Consider the following 19,824-nt stretch of genomic DNA (forward strand, 5'->3'; position numbering starts at 1 on the left):
TAGTTCCATAGCGAGAGAGCAAATATATATTTTGGCAAAAATATGCTCTGAATTTTATTTTAGTAAAAGAAGACATGAAAGTGTGTAGATGTACATCCCAAACAAGTAAAGTATGGTTTTGCACTTCACTGGAGACTAGGGAAGTTCTGAGAACAACATTGCATTGCAGTTTCACAAGCAGATTAATGCATTATTTGATAAGGAAAAAGAGTTCTTTTAACAAGTCATGGTCTATGCGTATGGAAGTTTTTTCCTTTCTTACAGTTTAATAGAGGGAAGGAGAAAGTGTGAGTAAAGAACGGAAAAACACTTTTAGAAAAAATGTGTCTGCTGCAATTAAAAATAAGCAATGTTGCAGGCTATCTTACTTTTTCAGCCTAATCTGAGTGAAATAAGCCACACTGTCCACTAATACTAAGGTTGTTTAGGCTCTCATGAATCAGGTTGTATAACTGTGGACACATAAATGCACTAATTATCCTCAAGAGAATGTACAGGTAGCAGAGTGCCTCCAGGCAGCAGCAGAATAATAATCTTCAGAAGGTAATAGGAATGTGGAGTGTCATTACTGACAAAACACTGGAAAAACCCCTCTAAAGTTTCTACCGTCTGAAAAGATTAAAGTAGTGTGTATCACACTGGGTGCTATTGAGAGGCGTTTGAAGGACAGTGCAATCATCAGGCTCAGTTAACATGGGTTTACAAAGAGAAAATCTTATGTAACTAACTTAATATTTTTCTATGATTAAGTCACCCACCTAGTAGATAAAGAGAAGGCAGTGGATGTATTTTCTCTGCATTTTAGTATGCTTTTAATATTGTCACTCACAGCATCCTTCTGGACAAGTTGAGCAGGTAGCCAGTGCACTGGGTAAAGAACTGTCTGAACAGAAGTCTGTCCTGGCAGATGAGAGGGCAAACTGCATCCTGTCGTGCATTAGAGACACCATAACCAGCCAGTCAAAAGAGGCAATTATCCAGCTGTACTTAGCATTGGTGCAGCCTCACCCTAAGTATTGTGTGCAGTTATGGGGCCCATCATTTAACAAGGATGTTAAGGTACTTGAATGCATCCAGAGGAGGTCACCAAAGCTGGTGAAGGGGCTGGCAGGCCCTGCGTAGCCCCGCCTGACCCCTCTGCTGCCCAGCATCCTGCAGAGGAAAGCCTTTGGGGTGCTTGCTGGCCCTGAGGCAGTCTCTGTGCCCACGAGACCCAGGGGGCTGTCTCTGCCATTGGTGGCCTTGCACTGGGCACAGGTCTGCTGGGCTCCCCTGTAAATTCGTCTGGACATCCAGACTATGTAAACAAAGGGATTTATACCATAGACATTCCTTTGGATGTGAGGATGCCAGAGATGAAAGAAAAGCTTTTTGTTACCTCTGCATGAATTTTGCAGAGATGTAGAGAGCATGCAGGATTTCCTCACCATTCCTCACCAATGCACCAAGGAACATTTGCTACTACGTTCCCTATGGTGAGGTGGTCTTCTTGGAAAGAAGTCCTGAATTGCTTGGTGTTCTTGATCATCTTTTTTCCTTGCCCTACAAGAAGTCCTTTTTTCTTATGGTCTTCACCCTTGATATCTTTCTTGAACGTGATGGCAGCCCTCTCAGCCTTTGTCTTGCTCCTTCTACTTGTTGTTGTCTATAGGACCTCCATGCCCATAATCAATTGCTTAGTAATTTTTTTTTGCCTTCACCCCAGATGGAATTTATCTTTCTTGAACCTGAGGAATGAGAAATTTCCCTAGTGGTACAGGTGACTTCTCACTAGGTCTTTGCACAATGCTTGCCTTTCCGGTGGAAGTACCATGCCTGACACACAAGAATACATGTCCCTGTATCTCATTCATGGCTCATTGTCACCTTGTGATCTATTCATGCCTCCAGGAATGTTGGCCCATTCCAATGTTTCCAAACTGAAGCAGAAACTCATGGCACTCCATCTGACATAGTGTTACCTGTATCTACCCTGCAGTTCTTCCAGTATGGTTTAATGATGTAGGGACATTCTTTTCTGTCAGAGCGATATAGAAATATACCATGAGACACAGCTTTTTCTGGTTCATGGATGCCATGAGCTTGCCTCAGCAAGTTCACAAACAACACCAAGGTGTCCGGTGTGGTTGATATGCTGGAAGGAAGGGATGCCATTCAGAAGGACCTTGACAGGCTGAAGAGGTAGGCCCGTGCAAACCTCATGAAGTTCAGCCAGGCCAAGTGCAAGATCCTGCACATGGGTCGGGGCAGTCCCAGGCACAAATACAGGCTGGGCAGAGAATGGATTGAGAGCAGCCCTGAGGAGAAGGACTTGGGAGTGCTGGTGGATGAGAAGCTTAACATGAGCAGGCAGTGCGCCCTTGCTGCCCAGAAGGCCAACCGCATCCTGGGCTGCATCAGGAGAAGCGTGGCCAGCAGGTCGAGGGAGGTGATTCTCCCCCTCTACTCTGCCCTGGTGAGACCCCACCTGGAGTACTGGCTCCGGGGAGACCTGATAGCGGTTTTCCAGTACCTCAAGGGGGCCTACAAGAAAGACGGGGAAAGGCTGTTTAGTAGGGCCTGTTGCGATAGGACGAGACGTAATGGTTTTAAAATAGTGGGGGGTAGATTTAGATTGGAAATTAGGAAAAAATTTTTTACAATGCGAGTTATAGAACACTGGAACAGGTTGCCCAGAGAGGTGGTGGAGGCCCCATCCCTGGAAACGTTCAAGGCCAGGCTGGATGAGGCTCTGAGCAACCTGATCTAGTCAGGAATGTCCCTGCTCCTTGCAGGGGGGTTGGACTAGATGACCTTTGAAGGTCCCTTCCAACCCTAACCATTCTATGATTCTATGATTCTATGAATATTTAGTCCTATCAGCACTGAGTATTGTTAGCTTTATAAGAAAAAGAAGATCTTTATTAAAAACACCAATTAAAATAAATTTTGAATCAGTAAATTAAAACCCATTGCTTTCCTCATCTCTCTCTATTTATCTGTTCTCATTACTTGAATGTTAGTTAGATGATGAATGAACTTTATATATTTGCATTTCTTGTGCAAACTCCATAGGAAAAAAGCTTCTGCCCAAGAGTGACGTAGAGGGTCACAGATATAATACCTTAGAAAATGCTTTCTAACTAGATATGTCTATGTCTCTGACTTGTGCATCTTGGTTCATAAGTGTTACTGTTCTTACTGTTGATTGTTTTCAGCCTTTGCATACTCAAAGAGTTCCTTAGAAATTTTTAAAAATCTCTCAGTTTAACTTTCTTTTTTTCCAGTGAAATGGTATTGCCTTTTAAAACAAATTTCTGATGTTAAAATCAAATTTTTGCTTCTTGCGTAAAATATGTAGTAAAATATGTAGTAAAATATTTAGGAAAGATTTATAATTTCTGTCATACTAGGCTATCAGACAAATTATGAGGACTTTTAATGTGATTAAAAAATGGCAATGATTTAAAGGGGAAAATGTCCAGTATGACAAGGTTATGCACCTAGTACTAATAATGAAAAGATACTTTTAATTTTTCTAAATTTAGTTCTCAATTGTTAAAAGATAGCAGAGAGGAAGACACAAGATATTAAATTTTTTAATAGATAATACATTTGTTATACTTACAACTTTGATAATTTGAGCTAAGTTAATCCACATCATATCTGAGTGGATTTAGTACTCAGGCTGGGAATACCCTTATTCAACCCTTAAGTCCAAAAAAAATTTTCTTTTTTTAGCGTTTAAATGTTGTGTTGTCCTTGTGTCTGCGAGAGTTCAACAAATCCTTTCTACATAATCTTTCTGAGCTTAAGCATATAAACATATTTCTTAAATTATTTTCTCCATTGTGAAGATATGGAAGAACCATAAATACTTTTGTGCTCAGAAACAGTATTGTGTAAGACATTCTTGGGAAAGTGTATTCTGTTCAAATGACAGGAAGAACACCGCTTTTTAATACACTTCGAGTGGAAGATACAGGCTAGCCAGAAATGTTCTGTATTTTGAGGCGGCTTGGCACAAAACTGTCTCCCCTTCAGTTGTCCTGTGAGGATTTACATGCAGGGCTGTGACAAACTATCACCTTGACATTTCTGAATGTTTGCTAGTGAAGCATGATGTTTTAGTCAGCAGGATCTTGCATGAAAAAATCTTGGATTCCACAATTGAGCCTTCTGCAGAAAGCAGCATTGTGATAGATGCCGCAGAAGGGGACCTGTGCACATGCAAGCATCTGATTTTATTGAGACTGAGTATGGATTCAGCAGCCTACGTGACTGAATGACTTAGACAAGGCTGCCAGATCTTGCACTGAATTCCCAGAAACAAATTGAGAATTTCCATAAGTAAACTCGCTAAATATGAACACAGTGGGCTGAGTCTCTGTAGTGGAGAGCATTTTAAGGCATGGGATCTTTGCAATGCCCATTAGCCTTGTTCATTGAAGACAGATTGTTGGAATTATTTGAAAGGAGAAATGCGAAATAATCCAGAGAGTCACAGTAAATCCTGGAAATCCAAGCTGCTGAGTTTTGAAAGCGTAAGAAAAACTTTCAGTAGGGCAAAATCTGTGTGGCTTCCATTCCCCCCATCCTCATGTGTTTGGGGTAATTTGCCTCATTTGGGCTGATGGAGGACAGCTGCTGTGGGATGCACTAATGAGGAATAGGAGCTCTGTAGGGGAGTGAACTGTGAAGTTAGTCTGAGGAGAAATAATAAGAGTGGTTTTGACACAGCTGCTGGGTTTGAGCAGGCTGGAGCTGAGAAAAATATTTATGAACCTAACATAGGGGCAGGAGAGAGTGATGATTAGCTCTTTTAGCACAAAGTGTACTTCAAGATGCTGTAAGAAAAGGGGGTACAGTTCCTCACCTTTCCACCTCATCCTCTGATGAGATGATGTTTAGATGTCCCTAATGAAGGCTGTGGGTTTTTTTAGTTGCTCCTTGAGGACTACTACTTTAAGACTCTGTATTGGTCACCTGAGTTAAGTAAAGTGGATTCCAGGAGGTGAATAATACTGTGTTCAAGCTCAGGAGTGTGGGTATCTGTCCAAGCACTGCTGATCTTGGAGTAATAGGGGAAAAAAGTGAGCTAAAATTTCTGAAATCTCTAGAAAGAAGCTTTTGTCTCTTCTACTCTTAGCGTCCTCTGAGAAAGCACTTTCAGTAACTGATTGTTCTCAGCCAGTAATATCAGTATCAATTTATTCTTCTTGTCCTTTTCCAAAGTCTGTATCTGAACTAATCAAATGTTCAAATTTGATACATGCTTTGCAAAACCTCATTTCTGGGATGTTTGTCTCTTTGCTTCTGAGAATAGAGATTCTCAGAGCCTGTTTATAAATAAACTACTTTTGTTTACATAAGTTTATTAAAAGGATCATGTAATCAATATGCTAGCTTCCTAAAGAGGCTAATCTCTTTTCCAATAATGCTTTTCAAAGGCATTTGACTATTTATAATAGCCTTTGTGGATTCATCTTCTATTATTTATTACGTGTCTTCAAAGGATTTAACATAATGCATTTCTTTTCTAAAGTTGCAGACTATGATTAAATTACCTCTTGTTTATTAAAATGTGATTTCAAAATGAGGGTGAGGTTGTTTGGTTTAGTCTTAGATCTTCATGTAATTTTTCATGGAAATGTGTAAGCCACAAATTGCTGTATTTTTGAGCTGTCCCTGCAAAACTGGGAAAATAAAAGCTTTGGGGTTTTTTTTGTTGTTGTTGTTTTTTTTTTTTTTTTAGTGTGGGGATGTTGCAGTTTTGGGGGTTTGTACTCCAATATTTATTTTTTTTAAAATCAGCTTGTTCTTAGTTTCAGTGCCATAAGCTGTAGTTACTTCTGCTGCTACTAATTTATTGTCTGCTGAGCTGAGAACTGCTCCACACCAGGTGTTTACGAAATGCAGAATGTGTAATAAATTGGAAGGAACTTGCATTTTTATTGTAAGCAAATGGATGGAATCTGTGTTCTGGACAGAAAGGGCTGCAGTTTCAAAATGAGCAATAGCATCAGTACTGTTTGTTGAAGGTTAAGTGGAGAAAATAAGCATTAGGATGCAAAGCAGAATATGAATAGTCAACTAGCAGTAATTATGTTGGTATTAAAATATCAGCTGGAAATGACTCTATCAGATGAAGTGTGAGACAGAGTGTAGGGGCTGAAGTGGGGCGTCAGGTTTTAGCTGTTTGTGCAATTGGGCAGTTTATATATAGCTCTAAACTAGAATCAAGTGTCATGAGTTTTTAAGCTAGATTTTTGCTAGATGGGGGAAACATATTTGGGGTCCAGTGTAATAACAATATGAAGTTAGGGTCTAATTCATAGCATTTTCAGTCCCTTAATTTGATGACCTATTTAACATGTTTAAAACTAACCAAGCAACATCCCTGAGTTGCAGCCTGTGTTTTGGAAAGCTTAGGTATTCCATGAATTAAGTTTTTTGCAGGCAACTGTAACCTGTGCTCAGAATGCACAACCAATTATTGTTTCCAGGGGACAGTTAAAAGAGAACATGTAATTAAGAATACATAACTTTAAAACAACTCAGGTATGCTGTAAAGTCAAAGTCAGAATTAATCATAGCCTGAAAAGAACTCTGCACGTAAAGACTTCAAAATTAATTCTCTTTTTATTAAACTTTTCCATTAAGACAATCTAGCATATTGCTTACTTCACTGTTAAAACACTTTAATTGGAAAAAAAAAAGCTTTAAGGTACTGATATTAAAATCTTGTTGACAGCTATTTGAAAGAAAAACCGTGTTTTGAAGTCACTGTAATTCTGGCTTTCTCAGACATGGGAGAGATTGAAGTTAATGCAAAGATCAACTGTAAAGATGCACAATAGTTCAAAGTAATGAGAAATTCTTCAGATATACATGCAGACATTTTTGTCTTTCCACAAGTAATATTTTTAAAATATTTTTTAAAAATTCAAAATAGGGGGACATATTGGTTTTTCATTACATTTGCCATTAAAAGAGTAGTATATACCAACGGATAACTGGAAATTATCTAGGGTTTGTAGCATTCTTATGTACGTTACCTAGTGTAGAAAGATTTGATAGATTCTACATTTATAATGAATTTCCCTATATGCAGAAGGTAGTATGATCAATCTGATAGGACTGTGGATTGTCAATTAGCGTACTTAGATTCAGTCCTTTGTGTTTGTATTTCCCAGTGATGTAATTTTGGTGCAAGTTATTTCTCATTCTCACTTGTGTGGGTTTTTCTTGGTTTGTTTTTTCCCCTCATTTATACAATGGGAATAATGATGCTCTTTGTAAGTGCTTTGAGACTTACAAAGTCTCAAAAACATTACAAGCAGAAGAGCTATTTGAAAAAATGAGAAGAAAGCTTGCAACAAAAAAAAAAAAAAGTCTTTTCATTCCAAAAGTTTAATGAGAATAGTTGATCAATGTAAAATCAGACCCTGATTTATCATCTGCCACACTGGAAACATGCTAAATTTTGGTGAGCTAATGTTTTAATTCAAACCATTATTTTGCAAAAGCAAACTATACTAGAAATTGTGAAACTGTTCCTTGGTTTCCTGTAACCCTGCAATTTTTCCTGGAAGGAAGGATCATCTTTGATAAACTGCTAACTACCTCCACTTACTGCCTCATAATAGTGTTGGGTTTTGTGATCTAGTTGTGTGAATGTATAAGACACTCATACTGCAAGTAGAAGTACAATGGGAAAAGCAGACTCCCGAAAACTTTTGTGCTTCTTCCTGTGCATATGACTGGAGAAGAGGGGCATAATAAGGACTTTGCCTACCACAGATAATCTGCTGGAGAAAGCGGAGGCTTTGCAATCACCTCTGTGTCATATCCTAGGTATAAAACTGGTGGCCAGTTAACCCCAAGTATCTGAGAATTGAATTTCCAAGCTTGCTTTAGCAAGAGCCACTGATCTTTTCTGGAATGTAGCCTTGAAAATGCAAAAATATATAGAGCAATTCAGACTTAATCCTGAGGTGGAGGAGAAGCAGTAAAGCCCTCCTTCTGTAATGGGCTGCTTGGGGTAGAATCCTGCGTAATCTTCTTAAGCAGATTTAACCTGCAAGGTACCGTTGCTTCCTTAGGTCTGATCCTTTGGGGCTAGCTTAGTCATTTTTGTCCAGCAGCAAAAGTGTGGTTTGTTGGGGGGCTTACGTTTTGTACCTGAAAGCAATGGAAGATATTATTGCATTGTACCTCTGCTGACGGGATTAAAGGCTGATCATCTCTCAGGCCTGGCTGGCAACTCTGAAAGAGTGTAGTAGTATTCTTCTGTGACAAGCTGAAAACATGGCAAGTCTGTCATTTGTGGAAGAAAATAGAGAACAAGAATAAGGAAAGCCAACATACAGAAATTCTGTTTCTTACTGCTTTGTTAAACACTCTATAACAGTGTTTTGTGTGGTTCATGTGGGGTAAATAGACATTTTTGATGAAGTGAAGTAAAACCCTGAGGTATTTCTTGTGCATTGTATGCTATAATTCACCTTAATAAGTAGAACGACAATGCTTATCTTTACAATAGTAGATGTATGGCTTCAGTAGTAAATGAGGATAGAGAGTAAGTATGGCCAGACCTCTTATGAGACTTCTCTGTGGACAATATATGTTTCAGATGGGATTTTTTTGATTCAGCTTCATTCTTATTTATGGATACTACCTTTCTCAAACATCGTTATACTCATTTTTACAGTATACTCAGACTTCTTTACATTGGAATCTTTAGGCAACTCTACATGCCTTCCTTAGGAATCAGTTGTCCACATTCACCCTTTTCACTCAAAGGCAAGAGCTGTGATGTTGTGGTTTTTTTGTAGTTTTAGTATGTCGTTTTTTGAGTTTTACTTTCCTTCCCAATATGCTGTAATTTAAATTGGAGACAAAGCAGGGGAAGTTGTAGGTCCAAAATCTGTTACCAGAAGTAGATGTTTGTTATCAGTCATACTACACAACTGTTGCTTTAAAATTTCACCGTAGGTTAGATGGCTAATAGTTAACTTGGCTAGACGAGTCTTTTAGCAGAAGTAGTCACAGGTTACTGGAATTCCTTAAATATTTTACTGAAGCCTAGGGCATCCTCTAGGTACCTTTACTTCTAGCTAACTTTACAAAAACATTGAAGATGCTCCTGTTTTATAAATACATTTTGAGCTGATGTTAATAGAAGTACTTAAAAGTGTTGATGTAGTTTGTAGTTCTTCATTTTCTCAGTAGAAGTCTTACCTGTACTACTTAGATGTACTTATGTACTTAGTTGTACATCTAGCACTATTCATTTTATTTTCCTGGAACCATACAGTCTTTCTTTGCGTCTCATCTTGCAAATGTTTAAGCATGTGTATCCCTATGTTCCTTTTACATTAACTCATTTATCACATCCATATTCCCTAATCACTTATTTAGAAAACTTTAGATTAAATTTTCTTATGGCTGTGGTTGCTCTGTTTTATGTTATATGCTTTCAATGTGCTTTTGGGTTCAGAGGAAACTAGTAGATGCTCTAAAACATAGAGGAAAACATAATGTGCAGTTTGTCACTATTTTTTTTCTATATTTGCCACTGATACTTTAGAGCACTACAAATATCACTGCATTTCTCAGATTCATGCTTAGGATAACTGAGCTACGTGGATTTGTTATGCCTTTTTGAAATTCTTTGCGTTTCCTTTTCAAACCCACTTCTGTTTTCCCCATTTTCGTATTTCTCGATTTCTTTCTGGTTACCTGTCAACTTCAACAGTTTGTTTCCTCCTTTTATTATTCCTTCTCTAATAATATGCTCTGGGTTTTTTTTTCTGTTTGGTTGGTTTTTTTTATCTTCACTTAGTCTTTGTATTTGTTTTTTTCCAGCAGTTTGGATGACCATCGTCAAACATTCTGCAGATTAGAAATCTCTGCTGGACTACTTGTCAGGCAGTACATTACTGATCACAGAGAAGGGAGATGCGTTGAATATCAGTGTAGCTGAGCACAACCCACAGATTCAGGGCTGTGTAAGATGTTAATTGCAACAATAAATAAAAGGGGAAAAGGCTACAGGAGATGAGTTCTGTATTCTGACTTTCTGTTGGAAGAAAACATATTGTCCCAGATTGAACAACCTAAAGAAGCAATGCCTCTTCAGCTCGATGACCCCAGATCCTACCATTAGCAAGGCTAAAGATGTATTCCCAGCAGGCACATGCACACAAAGCGTATATATACGGTACATCTTTTTGTGACTGGCCATACAGATCACAGACAGTGCACTCATGCAAATGTGGACAGCATCAATGGCCTCACCCTGCTTCCCACTCTGGCTGACCAGAATAGAGGTCCACTAGAAGGAGCAGATGTACATATGTACAAGGTGGATCCCTCCAGCAGCAGGGCTCAGGCACTCAGTCTGCCCAGTAGCTGGCCTTGGATCCCAGTCTCCCCAGTTTCTGTCACCTGGATATACAACCCCTGAGATAGCAGTTCTGCTCCAATTACTGGTACAGACTGTTGCATGCACATGCCCCTAGAGCTGGCCAGGACTTTCCAGGTCCCCATAGCTGACCCCACTGTGCTCTCACCCCTAGAGACACCCAAGTGCTCTGTCATAGTTTAGCTGCACTAAGCCCTACACAGTTGCTCACTCACCATCCCCACCTCATGGGGGAATCAGGTAGAGGTAATACAACAAAAGGATCGAGGGTCGAGATAAGGACAGGGGGAGATCATTCAACAGTTATCGTTACAGGCAAAACAGACTTGACTGGGGGAAACAAATTCAATTTATTAACAATAAAGCTGAAGTAGGATAATAAGAGAGAAAACCAGGTCTTAAAAACACCTTCCCTTTCCCCTCTTCCCAGGCTTAATTTCATTCCCAAGTATCTTCACCTCTTCTCCCTGCGTAGCACAGGGAGAATAGGGAATGGGGATTACAGTCAGTTTATCACACATTGTTTCTGCCGCTCCTTCCTCCTCAAAGGAAGAACTCCTCACATTTGTCCCCTGCTCCATTGTGGGGTCCCTCCCACGGGCTACAGTCCTTCATGAACTGCTCCAGTGTGGAGTCCTTTTCCACGGGGTGCAGTCCCTCTGGAACCAGCTGCCCCAGCATAGGCCCTGTATGTGCCACAGCCTCATTCAGGCATCTGCCTGCCCCAGCGTGGCGTCCTCCATGGGCTGCAGGTGGATCTCTGCTCCTCCCTGGGCCTCCATGGGCTGCAGCGAGACAACCTGCTTCACCATGGTCTTCACCACAGACTGCAGGGGAATCTTGTCAGGAGTGACTTTACTCCTCTCCTTCCTTCCTCACTGACCTTGGTGTCTGCAGCTGTTCCTCTCACAAACAATTCCTCATAACTGGACTCGGGTAGATGCCTCTCATTCTTTCACATCTCTCCTTTCCTCTCCTCTTCTCTCCCAGCCCAGGCAGCCACCTGGTGGGAGGCCAAAGGGTGAGGCCTGCAAGGCCAGTGCCTCCCTTTCTCTGCCTGCACTTCTGTTTTATTTTCTTCTTCTTAAATACATTATCCCAGAGGCCTTATCACCATTGCAGATTGGCTTGGCCCTGGCCAGACACATGTCTGCCCTGGAGCTGGCCGGGCCCATCAGACAAAGGGGAAACTAGCAGCTTCTCGCAGAAGCCACCACCCTGCCCTCACTACACAAGCTTGACACGTGCTCTCACACCCAGAGTTGACCCTTGGAAATCCACTTGCCCCTGCTTCCTCCTAGGCCCCTTCATCTACTTGCTAGCTAGTCCAGCTTGATCTTCACTAGCCATCACATGCTAACTCACCTGCACTTGCTCCAGTGGCTGGCACCATGGACACAGGAGCACTCTGACCTGTCGTCTGACCCCAGCTGCTGGCACCAATGCCCTCATACATGCACGTGCACACAGGATTGAGAGCCCCTCACTCAGGAAACAGAAATAAATTTAATAAGAAGGCAGGACAGACTGCATTGATCAGATGCAGGGCACAACCTGGCAAGTGTAGAGGCCAGACCACTATTTACACTTATTCCCCCTTTTTTTTTGGCACTTTTTTTCTCCTCCAGATCACCTAACCCTCTCCCTTTTCCTGCCTTTGGTTCTGCCCCTAAACATCCCGTAAGTTGTGTGCAATCCTGAGCTATGTTTTCCATGCATCCCACAATGTGTCCCACCTCTAGGCAGTAACGTCCTTCAACTGAAAGGTGTTGGGGAGAGCTGCTCCCAGTGACTCAAGGTGATGGGCCCATGCCCAGACACCAGAGCTGAGGCTGTGCTGGGACAACCCGAGACTTCCGTCCTTCTCTGGGTCTGTGCAGGTGGGCCTTTGATGGGCTGATGGCTCCTGTGATGTACCTGGTAGCAGCCTGGCAGAGTATTATTTGGGCTTCTAACCCGCCATTGCATCTCTGAGTTCCTCTGTAGGTGTGCAGATGGGCTTTTTTCACAGAACCTGACGCTTTCTCCATATTCTCATCCTCCCAGAAAAAAATCTAAATGAATACTCTACAGTGCTGCTATTGAAACAGATATCAATGAAAGAGAGTGTGTGCCAGCCAAGGCAACCTCCAAGGTAACCATCTAACATATTACTAATTTCACAGCTCATCCATTATGTGAAAAAGATATGCAAATGATTTCCAGTAAGTTGCTAGGACAGTCATTCCCAATTGAAAGTATAAGAGAGAAAACATGAAAGAAGGGACATGGAGCAGATGTTTCTGCTCGTATTTTTATGGCAGTTAAAAAGTTGAATTATGTTGGCATTGTGAGTTGCTTAGTGATTAATGGAAATGACAAAGATGGTGCATTGCTTCTAAACTGATGTCATGTTGGTAGAGGACATTTTGATTGAGATCATGTAAATACTGATATGAGCATTTGTTTTCATAATATATTAGTTGGTAGAAAGAAGTGCTCAGCTCCTCTGGAAAACCCGCTGTTTGGTTAGGCATCTGTAAGTCTGTGCGTATAGCAATTGTTCTGTAGGTAAGCTCCTGTTAGTTGCTGTAGTTTGTTTTTTTAAAAAACATAAACTTTTAATGTAAAGTTTTAAGAAATCTTTTTTTTTTATTTGACCTTTTTATAAAATAATTCGAGGAAGTTTTACTCAAGGAAAACTTGTATTGAGTAATTACAGCCAAACAAGGTAACATATTTTTCTTCACACGATTCCTGGTTATGATAGCTTCAGATGCAGAAATGTTTGGGGAACTGGGGTGGAGAGGAGGGGAGAAAGGGGCAGAAAATGGTGACAATTACAACAACTGTTGAGGCCTGTAAAAATAAAGCTTAATTACAGTCCTGTAAATGAGAATGGGAGTAATGCATTTGAGGATTAGTAATATTTGTGAATAAACAAAACCTGACACTATAATGTCTTTTAAAGCTGTGTAACAAGAATATCTCTGTGCAGCTGAACATTTATTTAACATTGATGAGGAAGTTCAGGTCTTAAGACAGATCAAATGCTGTGATATCCAAGGCAGGAAAGAACCAGCATGAACTTAGTGGGGAAAAATTTTGGGGTTTAATTTGTGGGTTTTGGTTTTTTTTTTGCTTTTTGTAGCCACTTACAGACATCTTATATTAAAATAATCCAGATATTTCTGTAATTTTGACGTACGTCTACTGTAGTTGTCTCTCCTATCTGGCCCTTGGACAATTTGCTGAGGTTTTCATTTGTGTATCTTGGCACACTTTAGAGTGTAACCAAGAATCTGTATTACACAGCTGGGAAAGTGTAAATCCAGGCTTGAATTACCTTGTCTCCTCTTTTCCATTGCCCTGGCAATACAAAGTGAGAGTGGGAGTAGAAATCATACTTTTTCTTTAGGGATGTGGATTTTTAAAACTTTGTACTTATACCAATCTTGAAGCATGGGAGAGAGGGACAGGAGGGAAGAAGGAGGCGAGATTGTATTGCCAGTGTTCCTGTTGTGTCCCAGCTGGAGAAGACTCAAACAAGCTCCAGGCAGCTCTGAAGCTTTCTGTGTCTGGGACCAGTGTAAGACCAGCACAAGCATGGTGAATATCTACAAGTTTCTTTGACAATCTTCCCCCTCAGATGCAGTGCCCAGTAATGCATTATAGCTACACAAATGTGCCAAACCATCTAGATTTAAAATGAATTATAGAGATATTTGGCATGACTTGCAGTTCTCCCTTTCAAATATTTTTCATCCTGAACGGTGTTAATTTCAGTCATGAGAAAAAAAAAAAAAACATGCTAGAATGCAGTTGTTTTTTGTGGTTTTTTTAAGAAATAAAAGTGTTTGTGTATCCTTGAATGACTTAATTCTCAAAAGCACCTTGTTAAAAATTTATATCTAATTATACTTCTTTCTTGTGATGTCTGTAGGCTGACACTGTTACAAGGATGCTAATTGCCTAATTTATGGCTTCAAATTTAAAATTACTGCTAAATTTGTTTAAGAATCCGTCTTTGATCAGCCTTTTGGATTTGTATTAGTTTCTCTCTGCCCTCCCTCCACCAGCCCAAAGCAAAGAAAAAATGAAGTTGAGAGAGAAACAGAAGCACCTTTGGTTTTGCCATAAGTTGAATGTTTTTCTTCTATATTTATAGCAAATTACTGGGTTGCACTACTGTGTGGTAACTCAAATTGCAGTTTTCACCCCTATGGCAGTAATATTCTTTATTATCCCAGTGGCAAATAAACTCACACTCTCTTTCTTATTCAGATGGCAACACCTCTGCTTTCTTCCCTTTGTTACCTCAATGGTAATTGTCTTGTTTATCACTGACATAAATGAGCCTAGAGTCAACTTGACACAAGTTTGGCAAATTTCCACATATCTTATTATTTTTCTTTGCTTTTTAATTTCCTTTCTGTTTCTACAGGGCATATTTGAATATGGCACTAATAATGAGAATCCTTTATAAGTTCATTAGCTCACAGTAGGAACCAGACGGAGAGTGTGAGGCAGATCTAGCAGCTGGAAAGGTGGCAATTCATAACTTCAAAGCTTTAAGAAGGCTGAAGCTTAGATCAATAGCAGCAGGAAGAAGGCTTGTGCTCAGTCATGAAGGAGCTTTGCTGTTGAGTTTTAGTGGTATGACAGCCAATGCAGCATTGGACAGAAATGCATACTAGTCCAGCCATAAAGCACTAAAATTCCTTTTGTTGGTTTACCTTCTCAATTAATTTTAAAAAACTGTGTATATATTTATAGAACATTTAATTTATTAAATGTTATATATACATATATAATATGCTATATATAATAATATAATATCTATTATATGTACATATATAATAATATAATATCTATATATAAAATAAATAAGGAATGGTCTTTCTTTTGGAGCTGACTTGGAGATGCAGAGCAACTGAGCATTGGGAAGAGTTATGCTTAGGAGGGGTTAACCAACTGTAGACGTAGAGGTTGAGGAACACTACTGGTTTGGTTTTGTTTATGGGGTTTTTTTATTCAGTTTTGCAGAAGTGGGCTTTATTACTGGATTATTTACCTTGTAGTTCACTGCATATGCTTCTGTGAATAAGGAAAACATTATTTTTGGATGAATTAACATAAGCAAAATTTGTGGGATGTGCAAATTAATCCTGCTGTGCTGTCCATTTTTGTATGCTGAGCTTCATGAAAAAGATTGGATAGTCCAGAGCCGAGCAAGAAGAATAATTTAGCACCTAGAAAACACAACCTGTGGCCCGTATGAACAAACTTGGCCTTTTAATGTAGAGAAGAAACTTATATCTGCAAATAGACAAAAGATGGCTGCAAGGAGGCATACAATAAGCTATTCTCCAAATTCATGGTGAGTAGAAAAAGAAATGATGAGTTTAAATTGCAGCAGAGCAGCTTCACAGTGTAGAGAGAGGGGGAGAAATGCTGGTGCTGAAGGGTTGGTGGACCTCTAGGCTGTCTCGGCCTGTTAAGGAATTTACATCATGGGAGATTTTGAACAGGAGTCTATCAGGAATGATAAATGGATGTAATTCAGCTTTTTTTTTGGAGGGTGGATTAGATTATCTTTGAGGTTCATCCCAGCCATTTGATCCTGCTGTTACACTAAGTATGATCAGGAAAAAGATTCTGCTTTTTTTCCCCAGCACTTAGTACTCCACATATAATTTGAGTGATTGAACACCATTTCCTGGAACATCTTGTAGAATGATGTAGTACTTATTAACATCATGTTAAGAGTAACAGAATTAAACCCTTAGGCTTAAGTTAATTTGTATTTGAACTGCCGTGAGTAAAATAGTTGTCCGGTATGTGCTAGATTCTTACTAATCTCACATGGACATGTGAAAGGATGAAGTTTTGAGCTCTTAGGATTCATGTGTTTGTCCTGGCCAACTGTGAGAGCAAGCCAAGGGCCCCTGCAATGATTGTATCCCAATCAAATCTCAATTTCACTCTGAAGGTATGTGAAGATATAGGCATTGTGCTTGCTTGTGCTTTTGGAACTGCAATAGCTCAGTTCAACTTCTGGTTGTGGAGGTAATCTCGTAATGGCTGAGTAGTAGTGCTTGATCTTGTTTTTACTACAACTGGAAAACGATTGGCTAGAGCATGTGCCGTGTCATATACAGCCATGATTTGGTGGACTTGTTCATGAAACCTTCCAATATTCTCAAATTCTCTTACTTACAGTGAGAAAAAAATTCCAAATTCCTTAATTAAAAATTTCAAAATTTCCAATTTCCAAAGCTTAACTGGACCTTGTGAATCTGATGCACTGCCTACTTTTGTCAATTTTACTATAATTTAATTTCATGAGTTCCTCTGAATCTACACTTTTTCCCATACCCTTGTGGAGCTGAGCTTTACTCCTATATTATTAGAAGTTTAAAGAAGTTTACCCACTGCAGCAGAGTTATTCACTGACAGAAACAAAACATTCTGTAACCCATTCGTTGTGTCATATAGTTCAGACTGTCATGCTAGGTCTTCTATTTATAATGATCTTTGTCCTTATGAAAGGAGGCTAATTGTCAGTCCTAAAATTAAAGCTGCCTTTTTACATAGTGATGCAGAAACTGTAGTTCACCAAGGTGCTACTGAAACTCTATGGGAACCTCATGTAGGGTGACAGAGTTGGTAAATAATTTTTCTCATTCAGCTCTTCTGCTTTCTAGAGATAGCCAGCAGCTGTGCTAGCTGTGTGAGATAACTCTCTTCATCTTTATGCCAGTCAGAAAGTAAAACAGGAGTGAGAACATATGCTTCCCTCAATCAGTAAAGAGCCTTTGAAATCTAAGAGAAATCTACTCTTTCCAGCTTTTGGCTAACTGTCTGGAGCTGGAAAAAGCTATTCTGTAAAATGGTTTTCTGAAACATTTGCTTTTCTTCAAATGTTTAAAATAGAGGATCCTAAAAACTCTGAAACAAGTGTTGTCATCCCTTATCCATCAAAACCTCCCCTTTGGGGTTCAGGTCAGCAGTTCTGGCAGTGGAAAAGAACCCATGAAGAACTGTAGCAATGAAAATGATATTAAGGTCTGTGTGGCTGCAAGGTTTTTTTGTTAGTTTTTGTTTCACTCTAAGCTATTCTCCCTTAGTCTGCTTCCCTAGTCAAGCTTTTCTAAGAAGGGGAGGTTTTCCCCTCAGCCTATGTTCAAGCCCACTGTTGTGAATGTTAGCTTAGTCAATGGTAAACTTCAAAATGCATTCACAGTTGCTTTTGTCAGCTGATTAAAGTGACTGGATTTTCTGCCCAGACTAAGAAGCTTGAAGAATCTTGATGTTTCACACTAAAAGTTAAAATGAGGTTACTTTTTACTTTGTGTTAGAACACAGCCAAGCTCTTTCAAATTTTAGCATGAAATGGATTTGGTGGTCTCAGTTTGATCTGTATTATTCAGGTGATTAAACTTTTAAAAGACTATAGCATCTGTTTGGGGCTCTTCTCTTTCTGTTTTTGATTCTTTTCGTACATACTTTTTACCGAACTCGAAGACCTTGGATCACTGTTTTGACCAGATTTTCACCTCTTATTGCTTGTAGAGTTTTTTGCTGCAATATGGAGTGCATGTGGAGTTAAGAGTTAGGAAGCAATTTTTTTCCCCCCTCTTCTCCTCAGAAGGAATATAAGTGACTGTTCTAGTTTTGTTTGGTGAGAGGGGGCCTAAGGTGGTAGCTTCTGTAGGAAACTGCTAGAAGTTGCTCCCCTTTGTTCAGCGGACTTGGCTGGGCCTAGGGAGGACCTGTTGCTGGCCAAGGCCGAGCCAATTGGTAGCAGAATGTCCCGTGATAACACCTCTGCAATAATGTATTTTAGAAGGGGAAAACAGGAATAAAAAAAAAAAAGAGAAGATGTGAAGAAGCTGAACTGGTGGCAGAGAGGGGGAGGCACGAGGCTTGTGGGCTTTGCAGGCCTCACCCTCTGGCCTCCTGCCAGGCAGCTGGCTGGGCCCAACTTGGCCCAGCCTGGCTGCAAGAAGTGGAGAGGAGATGAGAAGTGAATAAGATGAAAAAGGATCCTGAGGGGTGTCTGCCAGCCTGTTGTGAGGAACGGCTGCAGATGCCAAGGTCAGTTCAGAAGGAGGGGGAGGAGTAATGCGGCTCCTGGCCAAGATTCCCCTGCAGCCTGTGGAGAAGACCATGGTGGAGCAGGTTGTCCCCCTGCAGCCCATGGAGGTCCACGGAGGGGCAGACATCCACCTGCAGCCCGTGGACGAACCCACGCCAGAGCAGGTGGAGGCCTGAAGGAGGCTGTGGCCTGTGGAGGGCCCACTGGGGCAGCCGTTCAGGAGAGACTGCACCCCTTGGAAGAGATGACCCATGCCAGAGCAGTTTCATGAAGGACTGTGGCCCGTGGGAGGGACCCCATGAAGGCGCAGAGGAGGAATGTGAGGAGTTCTTCCCCCAACGATGAAGCAGCAGCATGAAACAATACGTGATGAACTGACCACGACCCCCATTCCCTCTTCCCCCCTCTACCGCTCAGAGAGGGGGAAGGTAGTAGAGATAATGTTAAGCCCAGGAAGAGGGAGGGGTGGGGGGAGGTTATCTTGTTCCCTGTCTCATTCTCCTGCTACTTTTAGAAATAAATGAGTATTTTTCCCCAAGTCGAGTCTGTTTTGCCCATGACGGTAACTTTAAGGATTTCTCCCTGTCCTTGTCTCAAACCTCAAGCCGTTTTTCCTTATATCATCTCCTCCTATTCTCTTGGAGGGTGGGGGGAGTGAGAGAGAGACTGCGTAGTCTGGTACCAATCAGGGCTGAACTACGACAGTGACATTTAAAAACAAAACAAAAAAACTGTCTCTATTATACTAGAAATGGCTTATCTGGACATTAGGACATGTGTGAGTTTAGCTTGGAAGATTTTGAGGTTTAATGCTATTCTGAAGTCCCTTAAGAGTGTATGCATTGTGCGTTTGGTCAACTACCACGAAAGCAGATCTACGTTCTTCGCATTTTACTTCTGCTGCCTTGAAAAGCAGAAATCTGGTCCTTGTGTCTTCAGTCTTTCCATTCTTTTTTTTTCCTATCTTCCTGAATAAATCAGCACTGAAAGACCTTCTTCTTTCTCTCTCTGTATGTGTGTGTGTGTTCCTCCTTCTCTGTATGTAGATCTATACAGCCATTTCTCCTTATTCATATGTGAACACTGTAGACTTTATATCCAAATCTTGCATTTTGCCCACTTGTCCTTTCTTGGCTCTGTTAAATTTTTTGCTTCTTTATTATAACCTTTATCAATTTTCTAATTTAAGCTGTTTTGATTCTGCCGTAGTCTGTTCCTTGTGTTCTGTTTTCATTTTCTTCTGTGTTTTTATGTACCCAAGCGACTCCTAGAACACTGTTCCTTAAATTTTTGTCCTTTCGTCTATTCTACATTTTTTTGGGCTTTCTTAATTTCT

The 19,824-nt window shown here is 40.4% G+C and overlaps 1 protein-coding gene across 1 annotated transcript in view; it reads left to right on the forward strand.

The window, feature by feature from the left end:
• The window catches only part of CNTNAP2 (contactin associated protein 2), a 1,234,090-nt gene that overhangs the window by 819,879 nt on the left and 394,387 nt on the right, over positions 1 to 19,824 (forward strand). The window lies entirely within an intron of this gene.

This window comes from Chlamydotis macqueenii, chromosome 2 (genome assembly GCF_036417535.1).
Source record: "Chlamydotis macqueenii isolate bChlMac1 chromosome 2, bChlMac1.mat, whole genome shotgun sequence".
Taxonomy (NCBI): domain Eukaryota; kingdom Metazoa; phylum Chordata; class Aves; order Otidiformes; family Otididae; genus Chlamydotis; species Chlamydotis macqueenii.